This window comes from Pinus tabuliformis, chromosome 2_2, assembly GCF_031772625.1.
Source record: "Pinus tabuliformis cultivar Carrire ecotype Pingquan chromosome 2_2, CPIR1, whole genome shotgun sequence".
NCBI lineage: Eukaryota > Viridiplantae > Streptophyta > Pinopsida > Pinales > Pinaceae > Pinus > Pinus tabuliformis.
This window is the reverse complement of record NC_142300.1, coordinates 990,147,773-990,159,015: the sequence shown is the minus strand read 5'-3', so window position 1 is coordinate 990,159,015 and position 11,243 is coordinate 990,147,773. Positions and strand designations below refer to the sequence as shown.

The 11,243-nt window shown below is 34.6% G+C and overlaps 1 non-coding gene across 1 annotated transcript; it reads right to left on the bottom strand.

Annotated features, from left to right (window-relative positions):
- Positions 1 to 8,534: 8,534 nt before the first annotated feature.
- Positions 8,535 to 8,608, bottom strand: TRNAE-UUC (transfer RNA glutamic acid (anticodon UUC)). The gene has a single exon. It is a non-coding gene; the product is annotated as a tRNA-Glu (tRNA).
- Between the last annotated feature and the right edge of the window lie 2,635 nt (positions 8,609 to 11,243).

Genomic DNA, 11,243 nt, shown 5'->3' with positions numbered 1-11,243 from the left:
AGATGTAGTAAAATTTAGATTACCTCCCAGAATTGTTGGATAATGTGTCAAAGTTCCTAATTCATTCAAGTTATCCCAATATGACTTATGGTCCACATAAAGACCATAAACATTGATAATTTCCACAAAACATTGAACTTTCTAACTTCAAGGTCGACTGCTATATCATTGTTAAGGGAGGACAAAGAAATGGCCTTGAAGGAAAATTTCCATTCTAAGATGATAAAAAATACCTTCTGCACCCATGGAACTAAAATACCATCCACTTAATCAAGTCTCAATGGTGGCCTGGGCTTAAGGGAAGGGAGGGAGGAACATCTGGCATACCTTCGAAAGTCTTCTCATGTGAAACATCCTTTGGAGCCACGACTTCGACAATTTAAATCACTAGAGAAACCTTATCCTTTGCTAACTAAGGGCTCCATGAAACTGGTATTGGCTTATACATTGGAACCATAATCTTCTTTGGAGGTCTGAGACCACGCTGATTTTAAGTATAGGGGGTTTACACAGTGCATTATATAAGATATCATTTTGGGATTCAACTGCGTTAAGTAAGTCATTCAAGTATGACCATTTCCATGAGAGTAGTCGTAACTGACTAATTTCTCATGATTTTAATAGTTATCGGGTGCAAGCCCCGGAAGTGATGATTGACACTATGTGATTCATTTCACTAGTTTCAATCCCAATTCTTCACCCCTGTGAGCATCACCCGATGCAATGAGTGCTAAGTGAACTATTCAAATCATGAGAAATTAGTCAGTTACGAATACCTCTCATGGAAATGGTCATACGTGAATGACTTACTTAACGCAATTGAATCCCAAAATGATATCTAATATAATGCACTGTTTAAACCCCCTATACTTAAATTGAAAAAGAGTGAAGGGATCTCTACTTGAATGGTTCATGAGGCACAATACTTTCTAAGGTTTTGCAAATGGGGTAGCAAGCTAAGTGGGCTTGATTGTGGGGAAAACTCCACAGTTAAGCGCGCTTGAGCCAGAGGCGATCTGGGATGGGTGACCTCCCGAGAATCCTGGTTACCAGGTGCAAGCCCCGGAAGTGATGATTGACGCTATGTGATTCATTTCACTAGTTTCAATCCCACTTCTTCACCCCTGTGAGCATCACCCGATGCAATGAGTGCTAAGTGAACTATTCAAATCATGAGAAATTAGTTAGTTATGACTACCTCTCATGGAAATGGTCATACGTGAATGACTTACCATGCTGATTCTTATCACATTACTTGAGGAGGTGACCAAATTTTTTGCAAGCATAAAAGCAAAAGGGCTTATGCTAGTAATCTACCACCTATGTCCATGAATGGTCTTTAAACCTTAACTCCATGTCCTCCTCCAAGGCTTCCCTAACATCCACCTCTATTTTCACCCAAGTGCATTTGTGATCTTTTTTGGAGAAACAATCGTTTTCCAAACCAGCAAATCAAACTAGTTGATTTTCGATAACAATTAAGATATGGCACATCCAGAAAATCATGGAAATCCTGGCAGTATTTCCCATATTTTTTGAGATGACATAGGCTCTCTGGTGGGGTCAAAATCAATGCATCACTTCTGCAAAACTAGCATAGACTTCCGCCATTTCCAATCACATCTCAACAAATTTGTGACATCAGCCTTCTCTCTAAGGTTTGCACAAAACCATCCACGAATAAGTATGTGGAACTCAGGAGAGTAGCCGATAAAAAGCTTCCAAAACTGATCCATCCAATCATGCATTGAGTCCTGGCACACCACCTTCCCACTACTGCACAATTGAGAAGGGTTGACATCTCCTTCAGTCTGAAATATTTGCCCACAACCAAGCTTGCACTTTTTTGAACCCTTAGCACCTTTTTATGTCTCAATATCAAAGTGGAAGGAGCAAGTGCGAGTTGATTGACTAGATTACTAGCACTAATCGACTCTTCTCTGGACAAATACTGGAGACATGACCCAATAAACCCCCATCTGTCTCATTATCCACTAAATTAGGACCACGAACATTGGACTGAGAGTTCACATGGGAGGGGAGTGGAATTGATCTAGATTGGATTATTATATTGTTTTTCATCGATCTCGAGGCATTCAGAGTGGAAAAAGTGAATGAATCAGCTCACGGGACTGTTTTTACGGTGGGACCTAGTTTGGCGAAACAAGGTTTGAAACCTTTCGGGAACATTTTGATCATCAAATGACCTTTTTTGGGGGTACAAATTTACTGCTTCATCATGAGCCTTTTCAAGTTTTTCTACATATAGAGATATTTCCAACAGTTTAAGAAGCACGTCAATCGGAGTCCATATGTAAAGGGTGTGCCACTCAGAAGTTGACCTTCATGTTTTCACACCTGTAATTCAGGAGGATGTCACATCAACCCCCATTATTTGTGGAAAAGGGGCTAGCCACATGAGTGTGATGTAAAAGACTCTAGAAGGGTCTATATTATAACTCTAGTTAAGAGTTGATGTAGTCAAATTTAACCACTAGTAGGCTATGAGACTGTGTAATACTCGGGCCACTAGGAGGAAGAGGCATTCCATTCTTTCGAGAGCATTTTGTTCCATAGTTGAGAAAATATAGCTAGGAGAGATAAGAGGTAAAGCACACAGAGAGGATTTGTGTACTATAGCAGCCCATGGGCCACAAACATTACTTCTTTGAACCTACAAACTTATTTTCCGGATAGAGAATGAGAGCAAAGCGACCTCACCTTCCAGCCAAGTTTTCTCCTGAAACAGTTTCCCAGAGCATATCTTATTTCATATATGTGTGTGTGTGTGTGAACTTATTTTGTTGTTCTCTACTTTTTCTGCATAATTTCCATTTGCACGCATGCACTAATTATGGTTAAATTTACAGATTTATAAGTTTAATAAAACTATAATAGTGTAAAAATTCATAATTTTAATATATTATTATCAAATATGTTGTGACGAACTGTCAAGTGGAATACCCACGACAGTTTATGGACCAGGAACCAATGGTCCAAATTTTGCATGCAATAAGTCCAATTCGGTGAGAAAGATCCTTCCTGAACATGGGTTGTCTAGCTCCTAGTCCAACTCATCAATGTCAATGGATTTGGAAGCTTCTTTAAGCAAAAAATGCCTTGAGGGAAATAGCTTGCACGCCTAGGAAACACCTATCAACACTTCATGGAGATTTTGCAAGTTAAAAGACTCTTCGATTTCTCAAAAAATTGCATTCTTTGTGTGTGTTAAAATGTATATTTAAAAAAGAAAACAATTTCCATATATAAATGGCTTGATCTTCATGCTTTTTACTTGAAATTATGTCTTTAAGATAAACCCAAACTTTATCTCCCACACAAAACTAATGATATGTGCAATATTGATAATGTTGAACCTTTCTCTTTTACTAACCTATGTGAAATGTCTATCAAACTTGAGCATTAATCTTTCAAATGCAAAGCATAACAATTATAACATGCTAATGTGTAGTGACCTCCTTCCTTCTTATTACCTTGATAACAGGACCTTGATGACATGCTTCAAAAGGAGAAGTAATTATGGTGCTATGCAATGTGCAACTTATTTTTCCCCAAAATTGTGAATGGTAAAAGAGAATTAACCTCATAGGATATGCAAATACTCTCTATGCTTTTATAGAGGTGATACTCCTCTTTCTCATTGAGATAATGAATTATTTTATTCGAAATAATATATTTATCCATTCATAACATCAATGCTTAAGAGTGGACTAAGAAGTAATACCAAAATAGTAGAATAATAATTTTAACTAGAAAACACAAAGTAATTCATTGCATTCCATCATGAACATTCATCATGATAAAGTAAGGTAATATTTGAAGTAAGACATTAAGATAGAAGGAAAAACAATGGTCCTTTACAAAGAAATTCAAATAATTTCATGCATTTAATTTCATAAATATGTAAAGGAGGCACGTACTTTAAATCTCATGTTTTAATGGAAGTTAGAAATCATGAAAGTTTTGAGCTCCGTAATAGATCTTTGTGAAACCTCTTTTGAAAAGAATAATACAAGTTGATAGTTCAATATCAAATAAAATGTGGGCAAAACAACAATACATAAAACATATGTTACTTAAATAATGAAAATAAGAATATATTTTTTTGACAGGGATTGAGCTCCCGTGGACCATATTTACAACCTGGAAATAAGGGATCAACCTTATGTAGAGATCAAATAAAGGCTCGATAATCACATATCGAGAAGAAACAAAAGGAAATTCTTTGAATATAAGTATTCTCATAAAATTGGAAGTGGATAGTGATGAATGGATGCTCTCTCTTTCTTTCTCCTTGGAATTCCTTAACCTGCGACTTCACCATGACCTTAATTGACACAACCAATTCTTGCATATTGGAAGTTACAAAAGATGCAAGTTACAAAAGATTAGTTACTGTATCTAACATTTTTTTTTTAAATTTTTTTTTCAATATATTCTCTTAACGGTGCTATTGATATGTCTGGTTTAACTTAATGAAAATAACTCATCTTCAATAGCATTAATTTGGAATGTAATTCTTGTAAAGTGGACATATGGTTTTCATTATCATTCACAAAATTAACCAATTATCTATGGATTTCTTTTTCAAGAAATTTAATGAGGTTGTCAAATTCACTACCCATGAAGCTTTGAGTATTTTTAACTCAAGTTTAAGTTGATCTTTAATTGGAAACATGGCCTTGTTTATCATTGGTGGGCCCTCAAGTTGTTTTACCATATTTAGAGATTTTAGAAATAATTTATTTTTCTTCCCTTCCAAGGTGTTACAACTAGTTATTAGTTGTTGTAGTATGTCAATCCTTGCAAGTCAGAAAAGTTTTATTTTCTTTATTTTTCCACTAGAAGGAAGACCGTGTTTCTTTCTTAGTTGTTGTAGTATGTCAATCCTTGCAAGTCAGAAAAGCTTTATTTGCTTTATTTTTCCACTAGAAGGAAGACCGTGTTTCTTTCTTGTGCAATCACCCTTGCCTGATACCCTTGCCACAAATTTACTTAGTGCATTTCAATAAAAATATTCATCATTTTCTAAATCCTTTTGAAGATATTAACTAAGAGAAGAAAATCTATTTTCTAAACTACTTGAATTAACACCGACTTCTCAAGCTTCCAAAATTGTATTTTACCACTTATTTATGTTCTCAACAACATATGTTCTAATCTCATCAATAACGTAACATCTTTTTTTACTTTAGAACATGACCCTGGTATTCCCAGAGGAATTTGGATTGGGGTGATGATAGACAATGGTTTTGGGGTGACAATAGAGAATGGTACTTATAAGTATTCTTCCATGGAATTTTGCAAGGTCATTTAACTCTAGATTGTAAGCCTTGACAGCTATAAAGGACATAAAAGCATAGAATTTGGAGCACCATTTGTTTATTGTGTAGGAAATAAAAGCCATGTGTGTTGTTGAAAGGAATCAATCTAACAAATCCAAGCCCCATCTGTATGCAAACATGACTCTTTAATTCAACATCTTAAGGTTATCTTTATTTAACCTCTTAATCCAATGGTGAGTGGATGGAGAAGATATAGCAATGTTAGCCAAGTTGGAGTAACTAGCCATAACTACAAATCAATTAACATTTTAACCTCATCGAGACATTGTTGTGCATAAGAAAGCTTGTAATTATTATTTTTGTTGTTTTGTTAAATATTTTCCTCTAGCATGCAATTCAATGTTTAACTGTGCAAATCAACAACCATTAACAACCTAATTATGCTTACATGCTTAGTATTTCTTAATAACATGGTCTTCATAAACAATGTGACAAGAAAGACATTATAGACTAATCCCACATCTATGCAACACAAGAGTGAACTCCCAATCATACTTGAAATGGTCAAATAGGAGACATTCCACTTAAATTATATATATATATATATATATATATATATATATATATATATATATGGATATATATCCTCGAGGGTTAGCACAATTGGTCGAATCCCTGTTGTTAAAGCGTCTTTTCTATTGAGAGGTCACATGTTCAATTCTATTGACACCTTTGGGGTCAGGTTCCGTAGTTGAGCCAATAGGAAGTGATCCCTTTGGGTGGATCTTCCTAGTACAAATATTTAGTGAACGTAGTAGTCATCTATCTCGAGGGTCCATGAACCACATAAAATGTGTGTGTTTGTTTGTGTGTGTGTGTATCAAAAGATATGAAATCATATATTTTCATATTGATGTGGAATTAACAACTTAGCTCCTATTCTTTAAAGAGACTTAGCCATTTTCCCTAATCAGGGTGAATGGAGACATGGCAATGGAGGTTTGGGGGGAAGGGGGGTGGAGAGGGCACCACCCTGTTTCCTCCCATTGCAATTAAGAGGGGGGTTGGCATGGCTTGCCTTCCCCATGCACCAACCATGCAAAGTTTAATCTCATTTATTATGATGGTCTACCTCTTGCAGGTTCCTTGTCTTGTTAAGTTTGTTGATGCTCTCTGAAATTTATGGTCAACTTAGTCTCCTCCCTTGCAGTTGGTGCGATTATCCTCTCAACAATTTGATTTTGTTGGGTATGTATTTCGTGGTTAGTTGGCAGAGACATGGAGTGATTATTCACCTTTCTCTAAGAAGGGGTCACTTTCCTCTAGTGATGCAATGGCAGTGACCCATGACTACATGCAAGCTAATTTTCCTTCTGGACCTAGTTGATTCAACTGCTTGTTTGGGAGTATGGTTGGTGGTTTAATGCCATGACCAAGACCTCATGTGTCTTCGAGCTCTAGAACTTTGTAGAGGCTACAAAAGCTAAAAGAAGAGATTGTTAGCATCGCATCCCTGTATTTAGCGTTTGAAATTTGGTCAGCTCGGCAAAGTGGATTAACATTTCTAGGATACATGCTCTTCTCTTGTGCTCTATTTTCTATTATATTTTTTGTGTGTTGGTGGGGTTCATTTTTGGTGACTTCCTTATAATCTACACATAGATTTATTGTCATGTGCTTTAAGGCTTCCTAGCTTATGGGGGTTTATGCTCTCCTCTCACTCACTGTTAATTGATACATTCACTTTGAGTTTGCTTAAGTTTGATGGTTTCCCGATCATTGTCACAACAAGTTTCTGTAACCTATGCTTTGTGATTACTCCTCTTGACATCTATGAGGAGATTTATCCACTAGAAACTCACGCCATTAATGATCACCAATCTTACTTTGACTCTGAAATTCTGAAGGAGGTAGCTAATTGGGTCTTTGACCTTGGCCACACTAGGGGAAGACAGAACAAATACATGCATTCCATCACCCTCCATTGGTAGATGAAAACTCTTTTGGGTAAAGTCCTAAAAGAGAAGCATGAAGATTGTAATGATATTAGTTCTTCTCTGAATGAGATTAAGAGGGTGCAACATTCAGGGGAAATTTTAGGGGCTAATATTCACAGGTGGGCTAATTTTCCATCTTTTTTTCCAAAAAACTGATTTGTGAAATTCCTTTTTTTTATAAAAATGATTTGCCAAAAAATTATAGTATAAAAATATTTTACCTTAAAAATCACCAAAATTTTATTGAGACCACATAATATCATTATAAATTTGAATATTTTTACAAAATAATCACTAAACATTTTACAATTTGCATCTTACGGGCTAATAAAATCTGCCAAGGTTTCTAAACTTTAAGATAAATTTTCATCCTTAAAATTTTCCCTAACAGCATTATCAACAGTATTGTTTGGATAGCTTGGATGCTCTCCTGGCTCACTTGGAAATCCATATTAAATGCGAGCTCAATCCCTCTACTCCAGTGAGTACAAGTGTGCAAGAGCTTGCTCCAATTACTTCTTTTGATTCTTGACTTCAAAATATGGTTTAATGTAGTTATTTTGTTTTTTTTATGTAGCTCAGTTCAGCTTGTCACTATAGTTTTTAGATAGTCTTGCTTCATTTTGATATACTTACCTTTAAACTATTGGTCAATAAATATGGTTTCCCGCATATTAAGATCGCTAATAGTTAGGACTATTTGATCGAAGACAATGAATTTTGAAATTTAGAAACCATGCAAACTAAATTAAAAGAAAAAGGACTTAACCCTTTGAAAATACTAACGAGTGAGACTACTTGTAAATCAATTCCAAATACCAAAACTCATAGGACCAGAATTAATAGTAAAACTTATTTTCATATTAGTATTATTTTAATCCTTGAAAATTACCAAATTAATAAAAATCCATGAGCTCTTATCTTTTATCTTTTAAAGCTACAATATAAATTAGTAAAAATCCTTAGCTCTTATCTTTTAAACCTGCCATATGTAATACAAGCCAGGGTATGAAGCTATGTTCTCCTCATGCGGTCTTCATAATGTGGTGTTTATAAATTTGAAAGTATTTTAATTTTCAGAAGTACATTTGGAATGAAATGACCGATAAATTTGCATATCTATAAAATTCTACAAAAAGATTAAGTTTTCACTATCCTTCAATTTATAAACGCCGAGATCCAACAGCACGCTCGAAGCAGGTGAGCGGAAAAAGGGCTTTCAATTGAAAATTTCCGTTGCCGGGATTTGAACCCGGGTCGCCTGGGTGAAAACCAGGTATCCTAACCGGACTAGACGACAACGGATATAAATGTTATTTCTATCCGTTTCCTTCTATACTATTATTTCGTGAATTATCTATTTTTGATCAATTTCTTGTTTAGTGCTTTATGAAAATCATGGTTGAAATTACAAAATAGATTGTATGGAATGTTTGTCTTTTATGACTCTAGACCATGCATAGAAATAATTTAATACTTTCACCTATTTTTGATAAGTCATATATGTCCATCATTTTCATTTCTCAAAGGTGAATCATATGTAAAAAAATAAGTCATATAGGTCTATCATGGCACTTCTCAAAGGTGGATAATATGCGTCACATCAATCATAGGTTTTCCAAAAGTGTTGAGTGTTCACCACTTCAATCCCAACATTCACTTAGGATGGATACTGCTGGGTGATGAAAAGTTTCAGAAAAAGCATGAAAGTATCCATATTGTAAAGGATGAATATCTTGCAATGGGTAATATGTGTATAAAAATAAAAAATAAAACTTGTTCTCAGATGACAATATTATATACCAGAAACATAAATGATATTTAATTTAATAATTATTTCAAAACTTTTCATTTGAGAAGGTTTATGTGGATTTTAATAGAATTTTATGTATATATGTAAATTTTAGACCATGTATATATAGTTTTTTAAGATATTGAAAACAAATCATTCGAATCATATAAGAATGGTTAATTTCAATGTTGAATGTATTTTGAGGATTTTGCAATTTTTTATTTGTGTTTTATTTGGTTTTTTCCTCATGTTTAATTAGGAACTTGAACTATTGCAAATAAGTAATTCATTTAATGTGGTTTTTAGTATTAATCTTGATTTTTATTTGTATATTTTAGAGGGTTTTGCATATTATGTACAACAATTTCTTTTCAAGAAAATAATGTCACCAAGGCTTGAATATCATTCAACCATTAATGCATATTACATCTCTCAATCATAACAATTCACAACTATGCTTAAAAATTTCAAAGTACATCTCATGGGTATTTGATGTTTCATAAAAAAACATCACCATTGCATTGACAAAGTTTCATACCTCGATCTTGAAGGCTTGCTAAATATCAAGTGAGACAATACATGGAGTATCTAAATGTATACTGCTTCAAATTTATAAGACATTGATGTTGCACAATCATACAAATACTTGGTCCAAGTGCTACAACTTCTCCTCGTAAGTAGCTTCAACGAAATTCACTTTTTCATCCAAGGCAACAATCACAAATCAGTCAAGACTCTAGATATGGTTTGAGAATTTTGTTCATAATTATGATAAATGTTGTAATCCCATTAACAAGACCAAATGAAATCACCAATTATTTAAACAACACTTGGTGTATCTTAAATTTGTATTTTAGATATCTTCTATCTTGATATGAATATAGTGGTAATTAGACTTCAAATTAATCTTATTCCAGTACATAGCTCCTTAAAGGTGATCTATCAAGTTATCAACATGCCGCCACATATATCATGTTTGATGTTGATTCTATTTAAGTGCTAATAATCCACACACATTCTACATGTGCCATCTTTCTTTGGAACAAGAGGACTCATTAATCAAGATTGTGACACGCTAGTTCAAAAATTCCTTTTTTCTATTAACTCATGAATTTACTTTTTGATTTTCTCATTTTCCAATAATGAAGTGACTCATACATTTTCTCTCATTTCGTATAACCAGCTCCTCATTGCAAGTCAATGGAGAGCTCAATTGTGTAAATTGGAGGTACCCCCCATGGTTTCAACTTCCTTCAATAATTCAAAACAATGTATCAATATCTTCTCCATGTGTTATTGTGCTTATGTTGTTGCTTCTAGAGTAATTATATAAAACATGTGAAAGATCCAATGTTTTGAGTGGATTCTCCACTCATCATCAGAGACAATTGAAGCTTTTTGAATGAGTTCAAAGAGTGTTAAACCATGTTAAATAGAAAGAGGGAGAAACGACTAGATTAGGGAGACCTAAAAAGCATAGGGGGGTTTTATGAAAAAAATATATAAGGGGAAGATAAATTAACTAGAAGGATTAGAAATTAGGGTTAGAAGGATCCAAATTAATAATATGAATAAAAATAAATTACTTAAAGGGTACATTTTGAAATAATGGAAGTAGTATGTTTTTATCTTATCTTCTTGGTCACAAGAGCCAGTATGCCTCATTAGTGTATGTGAGGGCATCGTGGAACATGGGTTATGGGTTAGTCTAGTAGGTCCCGTGTGGAGGTGCAAGAACAAGAGGTAGTTGCAACCTTTCAAGTTGTGATCCCTTATAGTTTCATGAGGACATCCAGAAGCTCGAAGCTCATCTCACTAAATATTGTCTTGCACCTTCAGATTTTGAACTGGTTTGAAGAGGTTTCTCATCGACTTCTTGACCCTAGACATACTAGGGGAAGAAGGACCTAGTAAATACAATAAATCACCCTCCATTGGCAGCTCAAGATGTTGTTGGGTCAAGCCTTGAGGGAGAAACATGAAGATATAAACTACATCATTTACTTCTTGAATGACCTCCAATGCAACTAATGGAAAATGCAAGACAACTAGGACATGTTGGACGGTCTATTATCCCACATGGAAAAAACATATCCATTGCAAGTTTAAACTTAATGAGCTTCCTGATACGAGGGTAGAAGACCCAAC